At 38.2% G+C, this 20,651-nt stretch overlaps 1 pseudogene; it reads right to left on the bottom strand.

Annotated features, from left to right (window-relative positions):
- Positions 1-917: 917 nt before the first annotated feature.
- LOC127508808 (uncharacterized) lies at positions 918-20,105 on the bottom strand (annotated as a pseudogene).
- Positions 20,106-20,651: the final 546 nt, after the last annotated feature.

Genomic DNA, 20,651 nt, shown 5'->3' with positions numbered 1-20,651 from the left:
CTCCAACCAGCTCCAGCTCACACTTGCTCAGAAGTTTCTAGTAATCCTGAAGACCTTGATTGGCTGGATCAGGTGTGTTTGATTAGGGTTGGAGCAAAACTGTGCAGAGCTGTGACCCTCCAGGAATTGAGTTTGAGACCAAAGGAGACATCCAAAATGTGCAGTGTTATGGGGCTACAGGAATGTGTTGGGAACACTGTTATTAAACTCATAAAATAAGGACATTAAAATCATTTGAATGTATTCTAGCCGCCAATTTGTAAATTAGCATAATATGGGCACTTCAATTTAAAAAATCACATGCAAATATTGTTCAGCCCAGAATACAATTCGTGGGTGTGTTTGTAACAAGCTTTATAATTTAGTAAATAAGCCACACAATCAGACCTATGTTTTTATAACCATTTAATTTTTTTTTTTTTATTGTATTTGTCCCCCTCATCTAGAATTTGCAGAAGTCGATGAGAGTGACAGTGAAGATTCATATGAAGATGAGCAACATCTGGATGACACTTCTGGTGTGTAATGAAAGTTAAAGTCTGAAATGATATTTAATTCAATGTGCTTGCAATGATTATTTAAAAACACATTTCAATAGAAAAATACAAAAGCTTGCTGCTCTTTTAAATGTTTATTTCAAAAGATCAAGACATCATGTTCTTAGTCATGTTAAATTTGCATGACAAGGTGGCTTGGTTTGTAAGAGACCAGTTATTTCCATCAGTTCTGGGCTTGATTACTAATGCCGTGAAAAAGGATCACATAAGTAGCTGGACAGTTGGAAAACAGTGGTCGCTACAAAATAATCTGACATATTTAAATAAATATAAAAATGCATTTAAAAGTAAATAAATGAAAGAAATATTTTTTAAAAATACCAAGTTGAAAAGAATAAAAATAAATGCAAAACGTAGATATTTATGTCAAGTCAAGTCACCTTTATTTATATAGCGCTTTTTACAATGCAGATTGTGTCAAAGCAGCTTTACAGTGATAACTGGTGAATAACTTTGTCCAGCTTAAGTAAATTCAGTATAGATTCATTCGGTTGTAAGAATCAACAATTAGTTCATTTATCAATATATCAGCACTGGAAAAAACAGGGATGTCATTGTCCAGCTCAGTTCTGTTCGCATACAATGGTGTCAATGCAGGCAGATCAAAAACATTGTTGAATATCAAGTCAAGTGTCCCCAACTAAGCAAGCCAAAGGCGACAGCGGCAAGGAACCCAAACTCCAACAGGTGACATCAGATGACAAACAGGTGATAAGAATGGAGAAAAAAACCTTGGGAGAAACCAGGCTCAGTCAGGGGACCAGTTCTCCGAACAGTGCATGATTATGATTCAGGCAGTGTTAGAGTTCATAAGTCCGATTGAGATTGCAACAGTCAAAATATTTAATCCAGATCCATCTAGTTGAAGATCGTATTCATCACGCCGGTATGGACGGTTTGTTGGGAATCTGTGCCACTGGCTGTCGTGTCGATGAGGCCCTCACAGTGGATGATCTAGTTGACTCAATCTCTGCTGATACTTCAGGGCTGCGTTGTCGTTGTGTCTAGGCACAGGTCGTTCATCTGATCTGGATACGGCCCGGATCCGGTTGACTACGGTGAACCTCGGGATAAACAGAAAGACTAATATTAGCATAGATGCCATTCTTCTTCTGATGTAGTGAGTACATCTGGTGTTATAGGAAGTGTTCCCGGTTCCGGCCGACCTAATTTATGCAGCCTAACAATCCTTTAACGGATTTGAAAATATAAATTGGTAATGTGTTATGTGTATGCCAGGTTAAAGAGATGCGTTTTTAGTCTAGATTTAAACTGACAGAGTGTGTCTGCTTCCCGAACAATGCTAGGAAGACTGTTCCAGAGCTTAGGTGCCAAATAGGAGAAGGATCTACCGCCTGCGGTTGATTTTGATATTCTAGGTATTATCAGCTGGCCTGAATTCTGAGATCGCAATAGACGTGAAGGACTATAATGAATTAGGAGCTCGCTCAGGTACTGGGGGGCTAAACCATTTAGTGCTTTGTAAGTAATTAGCAAGATTTTAAAATCTATACGATGTTTAACAGGAAGCCAATGCAGTGTTGACAGAACTGGGCTAATATGGTCATACTTCCTAGTTCTAGTAAGAACTCTAGCTGCTGCATTTTGTACGAGCTGTAGTTTATTTATCAGGCGAGCAGAACAACCACCCAGTAGAGCGTTACAGTAATCTAGCCTTGAGGTCATGAACGCATGAACTAACTGTTCTGCATTTTTCATTGAGAGCATATGTCGTAGTTTAGATATATTTTTAAGATGGAAGAATGCGGTTTTACAGATGCTAGAAACATGGCCTTCAAATGAAAGATTGGTATCAAAGAGCACACCCAGGTTCCTAACTGACGACGAAGACTTAACAGAGCAGCCATCAAGTGTTAGACAGTATTCTCATTTTACTTGCAGTGACTGGTGGGCATATCAATAGGACACAATTCACACAATGTATTCAGACACCCCTCGTCTCATTTAAAGAAATAACTTTTTTATGGTTAACTCGATCAAAAGCTTTTGATGATCAATAAAACACATAAGAACTGACTATTGTTTATCTCTATACTTATTTTGTTTTTCTTTTAGTTCATAAATGCACAGATCAGTGCCATGTTTGGCTTTAAAAACCAAACTGGTTATCTGCAGAGTTACACCCAGAACAGTCTCTGGAGTCTAATATGGCACATCTAGATGTCTGTTTTTTTGTGTTATAAAGCTGATTTATCTAATAACTTGTTCATATTATTGTCATATTATAGTCATTATTGCAGAAGACAAACAGGACAGAGCAGTGACAAGCAATGAACCATTAAAAAATATTGTGACGATTTTTACAAATCTGTTTTGGTTTGACACAGACTGTTTTTTGGAAGAAGAAGAAGAAATAAAGGTAACACTTAATAATAACTCATGTTATGAATCATTAGTTAAGCATTAGTAAATAGTTAATTAATCATTAATAAAACATTAATAGACATTAGTAAGCAGTTTATAAATACACCCATAAATGCTTTGTTCTTGATGTAAACGCATATCTATAATATGTTTAATAATTGTATTTTCATACTTTATTAATGATTAATTTATCATTTCTAAATTATGTATTACATTATTTACAAACCAGTTATTTACAAACCGTCAGTGGTTCATAAGATCATTTATAAAGTGTAAGTAAATGATTAATAAACTATTTAAATGTACATTTATGCATCTTATTATTTAGACATATAGTAATAATTAGTGTCTTAATAAATGCTTTATTAACACATATTCCTACTGTAATTCATGATTAATTCGGGTAGTTATAAAACATTTAGTAGTTGTCAGTTAACTATTTTTGTGAGCTCATCTAAAGTGAGCACTACCTCTGCCTTGTAAAGCTTTTATTAAAGGAGATTTAAAGGATACAGAACATAGAAATATTTATTTAAAGGAAAAAAAATGAAACTTTACAACGGGTAACTTCATAAAAAAAAAAAAAAAAAAAAAAATCTGCAACGTCACAGAAAATAACAATTCCTGTACTCCTCCAGAAAACATAACTGTGCAGTAAAATGAAACTAAGCTTTTGCAATCTGATATAAAATACATTTCTGTAAAGTGTAAACATTGCTGAATATAAATTTTCCAGTGCCAACACTGGATTACAGGAGTGTCAAAACACAACAAATAATGTTTTTATAAAACAATAATAATGTAATAAAATATTTCACAGTGTCAAAACTACCTCAGTACTAACTTTAAAACATCAGAGAACAGCAGTGCAGAAGATCACTGACCCTTTAAATCTCCTTTATAAAAGCTTTGCGAGGCATGAATAGTCCTCACTTTAGATGAGCTCACAAAAATAGTTAACTTGACAACTACTAAATGTTTTATAACTACCTGAATTAATCATGAATTACAGTAGAAATATGTTAATAAAGCATTTATTAATTAACACACTGAGTAACTATTACTATATGTCTAAATAATAACATGTGTAAATGTATGTTTAAATAGTTTATTAATCATTACACTTCTTAAATGATCTTATGAACCACTGACAGCTCCTAAATAACTGGTTGGTAAATAATGTAATACTTAATTTAGAAATGATAAATTGATCATTAATAAAGTATGTCAAGACAATTATTAAACACATTATAGATATGCTTATAAATCAAGAACGACACATCTATAGGTGTATTTATAAACTGCTTACTAATGTATATTAATGCTTTATAAATGATGAATTGACTGTTTACCAATGCTTAACTAATGCTTCATAGTGTGCAGTTATTATAAAGTGTTACCTAAATAAACATTCCCAAGTAGAGGACTTATAAAGAAAGAGTAGTTTCTGCTGCATTGGGTTGAAAATTTAGGAAACATTATGTTTGATTGTACATTCATCAAATATCTGAATTAACAGTTAATTCCTCCAAACACCAGAGAAATGAAAATGTCCCATCTGCCCCTGATATGATGAGCTCATGATCTGTGATATTAATGTTTATTTGTGAAGGTCTTGTTCTTGTTCACAGAGAATAAAGTTCATCCTGCGGTTCATCTTCTGTTCCTCTGATGGCAGCATAAGTCACTGTATCATTATGATCCTGAAAGAACAGATTCTGTCCATTAATATTGATTATTATTATTATTAGCGCATGAGCTTCATTCATTTGAGAGTCAAACTCATTTCAGCAGCGTATAGATGAGAGAAGATGAGTGATTTTCTCTGAATAGGACTGGTCAGTGGACAGTGATGAAGAACAAGGGAAAGTGCTGGTATCTACTCACACTGAACGATTTTACTGGCTTTTTATTGGAGGAAGTGACCTCAGAATAAGTCACATGATCATCTGTCTGCTCCTAAACATCAATGCAAATGTGCAAAGAATCAAGTTTAACACACACAACAGACACATATCTCTCACAATATGTAGAATAACACTAAAGCGTTCAGTAAATCACATTAGAGTACAGACAGTGAACGTAATGTTTGATGATTTAGTTGACTCACATTGGCTCTGGCAGCAGGAGGAATGGACGTGTTGATCGTCTCATACGTCCCTTTATGTTCATTCTCATCTTTGACCTTCAGACAACAAACAGTTCAACTGCATGAATGACACTTTATTGAGCTTTAAAGACAGTGATCAGATCTAAATCACTGCATTACTGAACTCACCGCAGAGTCGACTGTCCCTCTTTTATTATCTGAGAATTTATGATAAAACACACATGAAAAACACAGAATGTAACAATAAGATGTTGTTGAAGCATTAAAATGAATGATAAATTTGACTTGATAACTCTTTGAGACTGAAATGACAGGAATTCTCAGCAGGAATAAACTTCTGTTTGTGAATTTGATATAATCCACATGTTTCTATGAGTGAGATCTGAACTGTTTTTAATTGTTGTAAAGGAGTAAATCTGAAACTCACCAGCTGTTTTTCTGCAGATCAGCCAGAGAACAGCAAGAAGGAAAACAGCGACTGCAGCGACAGAAATCACTGTGACTGAAGAAGAGATCGAGCTCTGAGACGGACAGAGACGACTGGAGACAATTACAGACAAAGACAAAAGCAGCGAAGCACCGAATGTGATTTCAAACCGTTCTGACTCTACCTCTGACTGTAGATTCATGCACATCCTGAGCTGTAAAGAATAATTGTTAATTACTGTAGAATATAACAATCATATTTTAACACACACAATAATAAAAACACTTCCATAACTGATTCATGAGATTATTTCTCACCTGAATACTTGACAGTGAATCTAACTGAGGTCTTGAGTTGATCTCCATGAGTAAGCTGACATCTCCACTCTCTGTTGTCATCTTCATTCAGGAGTGTTGTATTCAGAGTGATGATACAGTGATATGATGAGATTAATATCTGATATCTGGAGTCTGTCTTCAGATCAACACCAGTCTGATTCACCCACGACAGCTGAAGACCCTCAGAACGGACCCAATCATCACAGGGGGATCCAGTATATGAATACAACTGACAGGAGAGAGTCACAGAGCGGCCTGGACTGATCTCAGTCTGTGAGGATGATGATGGAGAGACTGAAACTAAGACACAAGACACAATAATCAACTGAGTTTAAAGGGAGAATCTGCCCTTTTTAAATTGACCACATAATCTTATATAAACTAACCATGAAGAACATGCAGAAAAACACGTGCATCAGTTCCTTGTTTTTGTCCATTCACATATTGTTGGCAGCTGTAATATCCATAATCTTCTTCTGTGACGTTCTTGATGTTCAGAGAGCAGTCAGACCCCAGACTCAGTCTCTCTGTGTCTTTCTTCTTTATCCCTTCAGTAATCAGTTCAACTGCTGCTGAATGTCTGTATCTGTTATAGTAGGTCCATGTAGTTGATGTGCAGTCAGAAAGAGCATTATTACAGGGCAGACGGACATTTTCACCAGAACTGATGAACACATGAGGATCATCCACTCCACTGGTGCCTGAAACACAAGTACATCTAATCGACCATAATGCTATATATTAATAAATGAAGGTAAAACATACCAACATAAAGAGCAGAAGATTCAAAGTCTTTTTTCCTCATGAACGCAACCATCACAGTCTCCAGAATGAAGTATTTTTCAGAGAGCTTTTGAAATCTCTGAATATGAAGATAATTGTTGATCATCAGATGTTTGAGTGACTCTATGTCCAGTATCAGGAATAATACAGTATGATCTGTATGTATCAATACACAACTCTGAGATCACAACGTGAATGTGTGCAAGAATAAACTGAGCATGTTCAAATCAACTCTTTCCAGACTAATTCCACTAAATGTCTTTAGAGAAAATCCAGATGTCTTTACCTGTGAGAAGTGAAGAGAGAATGATCAGTCCCAGCAGACACAGATCACACTTATCAGCCATTTTCTGTTTCTGCCAGTCTTCCTCTTCATTATATATAGTTACAGCTCTTCCTTGAAACACTATCAGCTCCTCCTCTGGTTGTGAACTTCCTCTAGTCTGACCGACTAAAGTTTGAAATCCTGCTAGAGTTGATATATAGTGACACTGTACCAGTGCATGATAGAGAAGTAGATTTCAGTACAAATATGTCTTCTCTTATTAATGCTTAAATGTCATTTACAGCACATTTATACTGTAATAGGAACTGTCCCTCAACATCTGATGAAGAGAGATCAGGCTTTGACAGGACAGCGGTTGTGAAACTTGTTCTTCAGTGTGATGAAGTTCATATTCACACTGGCTCAACACACATCTGATCTGAACTGTCTATAGGCTGTACTTTTGCACACGAGAACATTACTGTTTCATTTCTTTATTACATTTCCTGCATGCAGTTTAATTCTAGAAATAAAATCATTAAATTATTAGTGTTCAAACAATCTCTTTATTAAAAGTCACTGGACTACATAAAAACAAGTTGACAAGACGTTTTGGTGTTCAACTAACACTGGCCTCAGTTGTAGAAACACGAAACTCTGTCAAATATACGCCTGCTACAGTCACATGATCAGCACACAAGTAGACCCATACATAAATGTAATATATGTACATATATCTGAGTAGTGATGTCATATATGTTTCATAAAGGCAATATATTATTAGCACATATATACATCCTCATAATATATGAAGATATACGTTTATACCATGTATGAAATACCCATACAGGAATTATTATATATACATATATTAAAATTATTTATACGATGGCTTTTTATATGGTACTGTTATGTTAAGACCATATATGTGAACAATATATGTCTAAATTATATATGCAAGTATATTTAAACGTATGCAAATATTCAGTATGCTTATATAGGATTTTATATAAGTTTATACCATGTATGAAATACCCATATGAGAATTAGTATATAGACATATATTACAATTATTTATATGATGACTTTTTATATGGTACTGTATGTTAATGTCATGCATGCATCAATATATGTGTAATCTATATATGAATCTTTATTTCAACAACATACAAACACTCAGTATGCTTATATATGACTTTATATGGCTTTATTTGCCCACTGTATGGGCTTTAAATGCCCACAGTAAAATAAGTATATACAGACGTGGACAAAACTGTTGGTAAATATGATCAAAGATGACTGTAAAAATAAATCTACATTGTTTATCCTTTTGATCTTTAATTCAATAACAAAAGTCTAACCTTTCATTGAAGGAAAAGAATTGATAGTGAGGGAAATTCACATTATGAAATAAATGTTTTTCTCTAAAACACGTTGGCCACAATTATTGGCACCCTTTTATTCAATACTTTCTGCAACCTCCTTTTGCCAAGATAACAGCTCTGAGTCTTCACCTATAATGCCTGATGAGTTTGGAGAACACCTGACAAGAGATCAGAGACCATTCCTTCATGCAGAATCTCTACAGATCCTTTAGATTCCCAGATCCATGTTGGTGCTTCTTCTCTTCAGTTCACTCCACTCATTTTCTTTAAGGTTCAGGGTCCTCATTTATTAAACTTTGCGTAGATTTCATCCTAAAAGTGTATGTACGCGCAAAAGCTAGATTCTGCGTACGCACAAAAAAAATCAGATTTATAAAACCATACGTACGGCAGAACCTGCGCACAAATCCCTTTATAAATCCCAGTCAGCCGAAGATTGTGCGTACGTGCATCTCCACCCCGTCTCCTCCCCAAAATCACCATATATGGAGCTTATGACGCCTAGTTTTACTATGCATAACCTCATCTGCATATCATTTCCATACATATTCCCATCCACGTGACACCATGGTTAACGATTGTGCCATACAGATTACATTGCTAAAAATCATCCAATATTCTTGTTATGTTTTAGAATAAATATATCAAAATATGCATAAAAACAAAATTGTATAAAATACTTCAGATAAAGGTTTTAGAATAGAGTTGCTTCATTCATTTCCACTGGCCAAATAGTATTTTAATTGTTTTAAACAATTCGAATCAAATTTATGCAGTTTCACTGATAAGGTGAACATCTTTTAGGAAGTTTATAGGCTATTTTTAGTGGAAACAGATCGGCATACTTATTTATTGCAGTGTAAATACAATTGTCTGTCTCGGCGCGTCACCGAAGAATTTTAAAAAGGAAACGTGCAAATCTTACTGTTTTCCTCAAAATATATCCTTCAAATACAGTGGTAATTGTTTGAAGATCAGACAACATCAACACCTCCGTGCAGCTGCAGTTGTACAGTAAGCTATTATCATTGGACCTCTTCAAACTGGACAACAGACCGTTCAACCACCGAATCCAGCAGTGTCCTCCATAATATCCAAGTTAAGTGTGCATCACTGATCGTCGTTCTCACTAAAATATTTTGTCATAACATCTGGTTTAATTTAAAGAGGAATTATTGTGCTCCTAGCGCTCCTGTCATTAAAACAGCGTGTCACAGGAAAAGTGATCGAAAATAGCACATCTACCATCTAAATTCATATCATTTTTAACTTCTCCATAATGACTGCGTAATGTAATTTCAGTGCTTATCGCCATTAGTGAAAGTGTAATATAAATGTAAATGTGTAGGCCCTATATCAAAATGAAAACGAGTTTCCATGTGAGTTTAAATCATTCTTTTATTTATTTAAACTGTTATTGTGAACATGCACTGTATTTATGATTATGACTCATAATGAGGATTTAAAGTGGTTTTCCTTCATCTGCCGTCAGTCCCTCAGCGCACCATAGGTGTCGCCAAACTGCTCTGTCTCCAAAATGTTCGTACGCATGGGTCAGAGTTTGCGTGGAAGTGCGAAAATTTTCCCATCAAGTTTGTTTTTATAAATCACAACTTATGCGTCAGAAGTGGCGTACGCACAAAATAGGCCCTGAAAGTGCGTACGTTTTATAAATGAGGCCCCTGGTCAGGGGACTGGAATGGTCATTGCAGAAGCTTCATTTTGTGCTCAGTGACACATTTTTGATTTTGATGTTTGTTTTGGATTATTGTCCTGATGGAAGATCCAACCACAACCCATTATTGGTCAGGTTTTGATTTTTATCTGTTAGTATTTGATAGAATCCATGATACCATGTATCTGAACAAGATGTGCAGGACCTCCAGCAGAAAAATAGGCCCACAGCATTAAAGATCCAGCAGTATATTTAACTGTGGGCATGGGGTACTTTTTATTAGGGATGCACCGATCCACCTTTTTTCGCTTCCGATACCGATTCCGATACCTGGGATTCAGTATTGGCCGATACCGATACCGATCCGATATTCAAGTAATAATAAAAAAAGTGCTAAATTACCTAATAAACTGTATGCCTCACTGTGTGGAAGAAACTGGGATCATTCTTTTGTGCAAGGTATCAGGCTTGACTTAAACATTACTTTCCTAAGTTTGTAAAACAAAATAAACAGACACAAATGTAGTGAATTATTTATTAAATAATTGTGCACCAGTGCAACAACTGTAAATAAACCAATAGCTTCACTAGCTTGGTAGACATTCAAAATAAACAGGAGTCCAGCTGATTCCTTCATCCATGACTCATAACTTGTTTTTCATGAATGGTTGAGTCATAAATGACATGAACTAAATATATTTATATATAAATATAGGCTATACTATAAAATTAAGACATTTCTTTTAAATTTATAGCGTTTTTTTTTTTTTTAATGAGGCAGTAACATATGATAGATAGGACAGAACAAAAAATGCTATTAATAATCTTTCTTTGCGCAAAAATATTATAATACGAACGGCTCCCATCCAGAGCGGCACAAAGCGCTTATGCGCATCCAGCGTGCAGAATGATGCGCTTGAAGCATGATGCGCTTGAAAAGCACAGCGCTCAGCGGCAGTGCTCCGCATTGAAAAGTTCAAAGCACAAAGTGAAGATATATTGATGCAAGAGTGTGCTTTCTCCAGCTCAGAGAACCTCTTTTCTAGGCGTAGTTTGGGATTCAGTGTCAATGCAAGCTCGTCTGTCGCCAGCTCGCATAGAGGCCATTCTCACAGCCGTAAACAAGCTGAAGCTAGGTCAGTCACTCACTGTGAAACAGTTTCAGAGACTGTTAGGTCTGATGGCAGCTGCGTCCAACGTGATACCTTTTGGCCTGCTGTACATGAGACCTTTGCAGTGGTGGCTCAAAACCAGTGGATTTTCCCCGAGGGGAAATTCGTTTCGCATGATCAAGGTCACGCGGCGATGCCTTCGTGCTTGTGTCATGTGGAAGAAACCCTGGTTTCTTTCCCAAGGCCCGGTTTTGGGGGCTCCTTGTCGTCGCTTAACGCTAACGACGGATGCGTCCCTCACCGGTTGGGGGGCGATCATGAGTGGTCGCTCGACTTAGGGTCTGTGGAGGGGTCATTATCTTTCCTGGCACATAAACCAGTTGGAGATGATGGCTGTGTTCCTGGCACTCAAACACTTCCTCCCAGATCTCAGGGGCCATCATGTGTTGGTCCGCACGGACAACACAGCGGTGGTCTCATATATAAACCATCAGGGGGGTCTGCGGTTGCGCCCCTTATGCAAGTTGGCACACCAGATCCTTCTGTGGGCCCAAGGGAAGTTGCTGTCAGTCAGGGCAGTTTACATCCCAGGGCGTCTGAATCAGGAAGCAGACATCCTGTCGAGGCAGGGGCCGAGGCCCGGGGAGTGGAGACTCCACCCCGAGGTGGTGGAGCTCCTTTGGGAGCGCTTCGGGAAAGCGGATGTGGACTTGTTTGCGTCTCTGGAAACGACCCAATGTCCTCTATATTTCTCCCTCTCACATCCAGCCCCCCTGGGGTTGGACGCTATGGTGCAGACGTGGCCGAGGCTGCGTCTGTACGCCTTTCCCCCGATTGCTCTGCTTCCGGGAGTTTTGGAGAGAGTGCGCCAGGACGGGGTCCAGTTGCTCCTAGTAGCCCCGTTTTGGCCGGGCCGAGTATGGTTCTCGGACCTTATGGCAATCTCGGACCTCAATCCTTCACCCCCGCCCGGAGTTGTGGAAGTTGTGGGCGTGGCCTCTGAGGGGGCACAGCTCTTAGATTCCGGTCTCTCTACTGAGGTAGTGGAGACTATGCTCCATTCCAGAGCTCCCTCCACGAGGAAGCTGTATTCCCTGAAATGGAATGTTTTCTCTTCTTGGTGTAGAGAACGTAACGTTGATCCTGTTAACTGCCCAGTCGGTACAGTTCTGGAGTTTCTTCAAGAAAAGTTTTCTTCTGGTTTATCTCCTTCGACGCTAAAGGTCTACGTGGCGGCCGTTGCGGCTTACCATGTTCCTTTGGAGTAACCCATGGGCAGACACCCATGGGTTACTCGCTTCCTCCGTGGTACTCTGAGGCTGAGGCCTGCGGCACGTCAGAGAGTTCCCACTTGGGACTTGGCCATAGTGTTGGAGGGCCTGTCTACTGCTCCTTTCGAGCCTATCGAAGAGGTTCATGTTAAATTCCTCACTCTAAAGACTCTTTTCCTCCTCGCTATCTCTTCGTTAAAGAGAATTGGTGACCTACAAGCCCTTTCGGTCTCTGCCTCTTGCTTGGACTTCGCGCCAGGCATGGTCAAAGCCTTCCTCTTTCCTCGGGAAGGTTATGTCCCTAAGGTCCCCACTAATGTGGCGGGCCCTATTATGTTGCAGGCCTTTTGCCCTCCTCCATTTCTGGATCCAGACCAGGAATAACTTAATTTGCTGTGCCCTGTTCGGGCTTTGGATGCTTACGTCCACAGAGCTGCCCTGTGGCGTAAGACGGATCAGTTGTTCGTCTGTTTCGGGGCCCCACGTAAGGGGCACCCCGCATCTAAGCAAACCTTGAGCAAGTGGGTAGTTGATCTCACTTGCGTAGGAGTCTGCCGGTCTTCCTTCTCCACTTAAAGTCCGTGCTCACTCTACACGGAGTATGGTGGCCTCTTTGGCCCTGTTGTCTGGAGAGTCCCTCCAAGAGGTTTGTGATGCGGCGGGGTGGTCCTCGCCGCACACTTTTGTTAGGTTTTATAACCTAGATGTGGCCTCTACCCCGGGGTCAAGGGTGCTGGTGTCTTAGTGTGCGCTGAACAGTTTCACACAGACAGGCACTCGGTCTTATGGCGGCGTGGGTATCCCGTTCCCAAAGCGCTTGACGCAGCGCGAGTTCCCTTGAAAGGGAACGTCTCAGGTTACGTATGTAACCATGGTTCCCTGAGAGGGAACGAGACGCTGCGTCCCGTTGCCATACTCCCTGCATGCCTGTATCGACTTACTTCGACTTTCAGAAGCTAACTCTGTTTGGTTCGGGTGTGCTTTATAGTTTCCTGGTCATGCCGTCACCCGCCTATGACGTCCCGTCACGCCATTGGACAGATTTTACACGTGCTTCACGACGCATTCACGCAGAGGCGTTCCCAAAGCGCTTGACGCAGCGTCTCGTTCCCTCTCAGGGAACCATGGTTACATACGTAACCTGAGACGATTTATTTGATTGGTTTGCGTGGAAGTGTGGAGATTACTGGCCTGACGGAAACATTCGAACCGTCGGATCCTTTTTTCCCCATTCGTGAGGTTTAGAGAAGTTATGGCTCAGGTGGGCGGCTCTCTCCCCCCGGCAGCTGCATCAACTGGAGCACGTTGTCCTCTTGCCACTTGTGCCATGACTTTGTGACTTCACCCCTCATAAAGCTTAACTTGCCCCGAAACAAAACTTCTTCCGCAAGCTTATTAGAGTATCCTACTGACACCATGTCGTATTCTCTAGTTTATAGCGTGAGTAAATAGCACACAAACACCTGTGGATTCTCAACTAGCTTTGCAGTTATTCTACTGCCCCCAGAATGCCCTCTCGTGGGAGGAATCAGTATTCAGGAGTCAAACCATGTAAAATATTGTTATGTAGTTTTACTAAGGGCGTAATTTCCACTGGGGACAGGGGGGACATGTCCCCCCCACTTTTCAAAATCCCGTTTGTGTCCCCCCCACTTTCAAATTTGTTTGTTATGATTTTTTAACCACATGCCGTCATCGTCACGGAGGAGCAGAACACAGAGAGCCTGTCTGTGTCGATGCGTGCGTCCGCGTCCAGGAACGTCGCGTGCACACTCTAAAAACAGCTCACTGAAATCTGATGAGCAGGTATCGCGGTTGCGGCACAGTCAGCGATGAAACGCCAGAAACAGCAACAGATGACTTTAATGTCATCATGGATGAAAAGAAAGAAAGGAGATGTGAGTTGGTTGATTCAGTAAATTAGCTCAGGTCAGGATAATCATATTTTCTGTCTACACCTGTTGATGTTAGCCTTGACTGAGCTAACGTTAACATACACTGTAGCTAGGTAAATTCTTATTTAGACTGTTAGCTAAATATTTAATGTAGAACATGTGTGTAGCATGAAAACGAGTCCACTTTAAACCGCAACATTTTCTGTCAGCAGGGTTTTTCCTGCATAGAGAATTACGAGGCGGCCGCCTCCATCAAATTTTGTGCCGCCTCCGGCTGTCGACAAAACTCAGACAGGCAGTCACATGCTCAGATACTCATTTTCCACCGACACGGTTCTGTCGCGGTTCCCGGCCTGTGTCCATTCTCGCACCGTTCGATACTGCGGATGATCAGCGGGTCGGGCGAGCCACGTAATAAAAAATAACATTCCAATTAATTGCGGGTGAATGAGAGATAAATCATTGTGTTGATTTTAATAAAGAGACAGAACTCTCATTTCACGGTAAGACGCAACAAACGCACGTCACTCATGCCCCCGAACCCCCCTGCAGGGTGTGTGTCCCCTCCACTTTTCAAACCAAAGTTACACTCTTGAGATTCACTACATAGATCATCCCACAGGTTTATGTGGAGATTGTTTTAAGTTCATTTAAATTAAAAGCTGTTTTATCTTTTGGAGCTTAATAAATGTTAAAACTGATACCATTCAATTACACTGTAATGTTGAATGGCAATTATTAATGTTTAAAATTGAAGACATCATTAGCAGTGTTAGTATCAGTGATACTGGCCTTCATTCATAAAAAGATGTTATTAAACAAGTATTTAATATATACTGTCTATATGTTGTTTCTACATTAATTTGGAGATTAACTGTGAAATTATTACATTATAAAATAGAATAAAAACTTGAAAATAACTGACATTAAAACAAGCTGTCTTGTGCTATTGCAACAAAATTATCCCAATATAAAAACACTAATACACGGAGTGAGCAAACATTTAGGTGAGATAGTCGTAATGGTAACTGAGCAATGTTTATATATGAATAAAAGCCTTAATTAAAATCTTTCTCTCTTCAGAAGAAATGACTGATTTCCTGGACTTTCCTTTTCCTACACAATGGATGGACAAAAAAATTAGATAATATTATAAATATCTATATGACAGTAGGCCTATATACAGCGGTTCTTCTTGTGGTATTAAAAATCGATAATTTTCAAGGTATCGTATCAAAAGTTTTGTGACAACACTAGTGTGGGGTGCCACAAATGTCTGAACATTTTCAAAGGGTGCTGTGACTGAAAAACGTTTGGGAAACACTGGTGTAGAGACTACAATATATAAACTAAGAATAAACTATTAATAGTTTGTTAATGATTGGTAAGTACTTCCTTAAGTAATGTATACTTCAACACTGCGCGTGAGCTGCGTAACATTATGTCCCTGTTCAAAAGTTCCACAACCTGATAAACACTTGATGAAAACAAACACCAGCCAATGTCAACAGAGGAAACACACTGATCCAACCAAACCAACGAACGTGTGTGTTGGTGTTGGTCAGCATCTGTCAGTACAGTGTGAGAGAATACGACTGTTGTACCTTGATCTACTGTGTGCTTCTCCGTCTGTCTCTCTGAGGCTTTTTGTGGTGCTGTGTGGAGAGAGAAAAGAAGAGAAGTAACATGGAACATGTAGCTAAAACATGTCTGCCCATGAGCAATATCTCCATAAAACAAACTACAGTGTGTCTTTCATTAGTGTCTCAGTGAGCACTGTTATATTGATACCGTTTCCTGCAGTGTTGTAGCTGAAGGTGATGGTGTTTCCAGTGAGTACAGGAACATTTGCAGTTGCTCCAGTTTCAGCATTCACACCAACACCGACTTCACTGCGAGCACTGCTGCTCATCTGGACTAGCATAGAGAGAGATTAAAGACATTTATTAAATGAAAACTTTAATATTAACTGATATTGTCTTTCCTTTATTACCTTCCTTGTGTTTCAGCTTGTCTTCTTTCTGCTCATCTCGTGTGTCATAATGCTGATCAGCAGATGCCATCGTCCTTCACTGACTCACTGCTGTTGGACATGAAGAAAAAGCTTTACAATAAATCCACTTTTACCAGGCACTTTCAAAATATAAAGGTACTATTTGAAAATAAATAAATAATATTTCTTTCAAATAGACAGTGAAAGCAGGTGTTGAACCTTCAGAAAATGTTGATTACTTGTAGAGGTCAAACTAAATATTTAGTTTGAGTGTTATTTAGCTACACAACTCTATTAGTTATTGGTTTGCTGGCAATGTTCAGGACTCAGACACACTCTCACAGTTTAAGTCTTGAACATAGACTCATGTCTTTATCTTGACATACACCTGACCTTTATGTCTTAACCTTGTAGTAACGCTGCTTCAGTCAGGTCAGCAGGAATCACACTGTAACTCTGCACTGTAAAACATGAATCTCACTCCACTAACATCAGTTGTTTGTCTTCAGCCTCCAGATTCAGCTCCTGCTCCAGCCCATCATCATGTGTCCATTAAAGACTATGGAGCCAGATCTGCCTCAAAAATAATACATTTTCAAAAACTAAATTCATAAATGCACAGCACAACTCACATTCACTAAATCCGATTCGTAAATTCAAAACTAAATTCATAAATACACAAGTAAAAGCATAAATATTTCCCCAAATGCTCACACCAAAATAAATGTAAAATGTTTACACAAATATGTATATATCAAGTTCTTGAATTAATTTCCATCACACGTTTATGAATGATGTTACATATATTTATGGATCGTTGAATCTGCATTTGTAAATCGTCACACGTGCGTGGACTGCTTTGAATTTGTTTGTGGTATTTTTGAGACTTTCCTGGCAGGTTAAGATTCATAAATATCTGGTAACGCTTTAGATTACGGAAAGTACTGCGTAATTACAACTAATTTACAGCGTAACTTTCGATAATTATAGTGTACCTATAAAGTAAGTACGAGTAAGTATAGAGGAACAATATGTAAAGTCTTGGGAATAAAGGGGTAACAACCAGGAAAATAACAAATTATTTATACTGTAAGTATTTTAGAACTAAGGGGTACCTACAATAGACAACAATCTTACGTTTGGGAGCAATTTAGTGAGAAAGAGCACTGATTAAGTTGTTTCAAGGCAAGTAGAAAGAACTATTGCAATCTTTTTTTAATACATGGGGAAATATACTTTTGTTTCATGTAGTTACAGGGTAAGTAATAAAAAAAAAGCAAACGATCTGATATTACTGACTCTCGAAACCTTTATTTGAAAAACAACTTATTTCAAAACAGATTTAAAGTTACAACACTTCTTATTCGTTTCTCTTGCTTGGCTTCCTCCTCCTCTTGTTTCTCTTCTTCTTTTTCTTTCTTTCCACTGGTGAATCTTAAGAGGGAATTCCATGTCATTTGCTATTATTAAAAGAAAATACAGTACACCCGGAAATGTGCTCACCGTTTACTCATCTTTACCCTCATGCCATCTGAGATGTATACGACTTTCCTTCTTAAGATGAACACAAACAAAGGTTTTTAGGAAAATAAATAATCTCTGGGAAAGCTTTATGCAAGCTTATGTGTTCCTAAAAGTGGAAGCATCAAACAGCACATACAGCAATAACTACAGTAATCCATATGACCACAATGGATGAACCAATGTCTTCTGAAGTGAAACGATACGTATTTGTAAGAAAAATACCAAATATTTTAAAATTTTAAACTTTCGACCAACTGTCACCTGCGCGTGCACGAGAGGGTTGAGAGTAGGGATGGGCAGATCGATATGAAGTATCGATATATCGATACTGACGTTGAGTATTGAAAGTATCGATACTCAAATTTAAATATCGATACTAAGGTGTTTTTTTTTTTTTTTACCAGTTATTTTGTTTATTTAACAATAAATTTAATGCATACAATATGCATTGAATTGGACAAATAACCTATGTTAGCGAATAATTTGTAGTAGAAGTACTTTCCTGCTCATCTGAACACACAAATGCTGCAAGTCAGAACCAATCAATCACAGAGTGTTCGCTCACTACTGACATTACATTCAAACAGGACTCCATTTAGTATCGTAAGAAACCATTGATGCTGTTGGGAAACACAGCCCAGAACAATGCTTAACAGAAGACAGAAAAATATAATAATATTATTATTAGTTATTTCACAATAAAGAAAAATGAAACAGTAGCCTACATAATTTGTGCAATTACATTTATTTAAATTGAACGTTAAAAGTTCATATTGATGTTCTGTCAGAATACAAATGTTTCATTTTATGAGTGCAACAGCCTGTCACTGGCAGTCCCTCATGAAAACTAACCATTACTACAGTGACCGTAGTTCAGCTAGTTCGGCTTGTTTGTAGATTTTCCATGGTTTACCAAGTAAACATTTTAACCATGTGTAAACAAAAATATAATGTAATAAACTGCAATTAAGGCATATTGAATGTTAAAATGCCTTTCAAATATAATGTTAAGTGGGTATCATAACCCATTTTACTCTTAGTAATTCAATAATTGAATAAATGTTAAAATCTATAAGTTCATATTAGAGGTATCGTATCGGTATCGATATCGGTGATATTGGCCTTGAAAGTATCAGTATCGTATCGAAAACAAAATAAGTGGTATCGCCCATCCCTAGTTGAGAGTTCAGGCTTGACGTAACTTGAAGCGTGACGTAAGCGTGCCGTGGATGTCAGATGCTGTCAGTTTTTTCTTTTTAGTTTTTTTTTTTTTTATTAATGCTCACAACAAAATACACATTATCATAACAGAATGATAATGAGAAACAAACGAGACAGTTCTCGCGCCAGTTTCACATGAATCTCCCGCGAGAACGTCATGAAAGCTTCACGTTGCTCATTACAATATGCTTCATCGAACGCAAAGTCGACTCTCATGCAGGCGCTGGTGACAGTTGGTCGGAAGCAAAAAGATGAATAGCCTAAACCATGGGAAAATTTCTGGGTGTACTGTATTTTCTTTTAATGGGATTCCTTCTAAAGATTCATCAGTTGAGAAACAAGCCAAGCAAGAGAAACAACAACAACAAATAAAGGGACAAAACGTGTTACTTTCTGTCAGGACTTTAGAATTTGAAATGAAAAGTTGATTTTAAAAAAATGAATAAATGAATAATAAGTGTTGTAGACCTGTTTTTAATTAAGTTGTTTTTCAAATAAAGGTTTCGAGAGTCAGTAATATCAGATTGTTTGCGTTTATTACTTACCCTGAAACTACATGAAACAAGAGTGTAACAAACACCACTTTAATTTACGGCCCGTAATGTCATACTTATGTATTAAACCACTTATGTATTTTAATACCCCATGTATTAAAAAAGATTGCAATAGTTCTTTCTACTTGCCTTGAAACAACTTAAATCAGTGCACTTTCTCACTAAATTGCTCCCAAGATTGTTGTCTATCATAATATTATAAGTACCCCTTAGTTCTAAAATACTTACAGTATAAATAATTTGTTATTTTCCTGGTTGTTACCCCTTTATTCCCAAGACTTTACATATTGTTCCCCTATACTTACACGTACTTACTTTATAGGTACACTATAATTATCGAAAGTTACGCTGTAAATTCGTTGTAATTACGCAGTACTTTCCAGGCTGTAATCTAAAGTGTTACCACTCTGTTTTTGAAAATAGATGAGAACAACTAAAGAAAGATGAAACACTCACCTCAAACAATATTTGTAGACTTTTCTTTCTTCTCTTCTGAACTGTCATGTTGAACAGCAGCTCTGAAATTTCTTTCACTTCCTTTCTCTGAAATAAAGGAAGTGAAACTGATTTTCACAATTAGCATCTCATCCGTCTGTTGTGATCATACCATTAACACAATTCATGTTGTTTTCACACAATAGGTTGTTTGCAATCATGTGGTTCTGGTGACAAAATTCAGGTGGAGGGCAAGCAGTGAAAATTAGAATGGAAGAGATGGAAAAGTCCGTACTGTGCTGGTTTAGAAAGGTATAAACAGAAAATCACAACATATGTTGGACATGATCCTCGTTGTTACAGTAGGACCAGCCAGGAGACCGGAGATAAGTTAACAGGTTGTTTATTGAACACAAGCAGAGTAGATGGTGACAACAGGTGAGTATGCAGATGCAAGTTCGTGACTGGTGAATGGTATAGAGTACCATGGTACTGTCCTTTGTGGTTGCAGAGTGCCGATGGAGAATGATACTTGCTGACTGGAGACGATGACTGCAGACAACATTTCACACACAGACTGGAGACGATGGAGGGAACTCGGAGACAAGGGAACAGGTATGTAGCGAGGAGAGTCCTTGAGGTAAGCATACAGGTAAGTCCTTAGATGTGAACGAGACCGGACAATGTGACTGTGTGTGTGAGTGTCTTAAATAGTGCTGGT

Source organism: Ctenopharyngodon idella, chromosome 3 (assembly GCF_019924925.1).
Source record: "Ctenopharyngodon idella isolate HZGC_01 chromosome 3, HZGC01, whole genome shotgun sequence".
Classification (NCBI taxonomy): Eukaryota; Metazoa; Chordata; class Actinopteri; order Cypriniformes; family Xenocyprididae; genus Ctenopharyngodon; species Ctenopharyngodon idella.
Note: the sequence above shows the minus strand (reverse complement) of the source record. Positions and strands in the feature narration are given on the sequence as shown.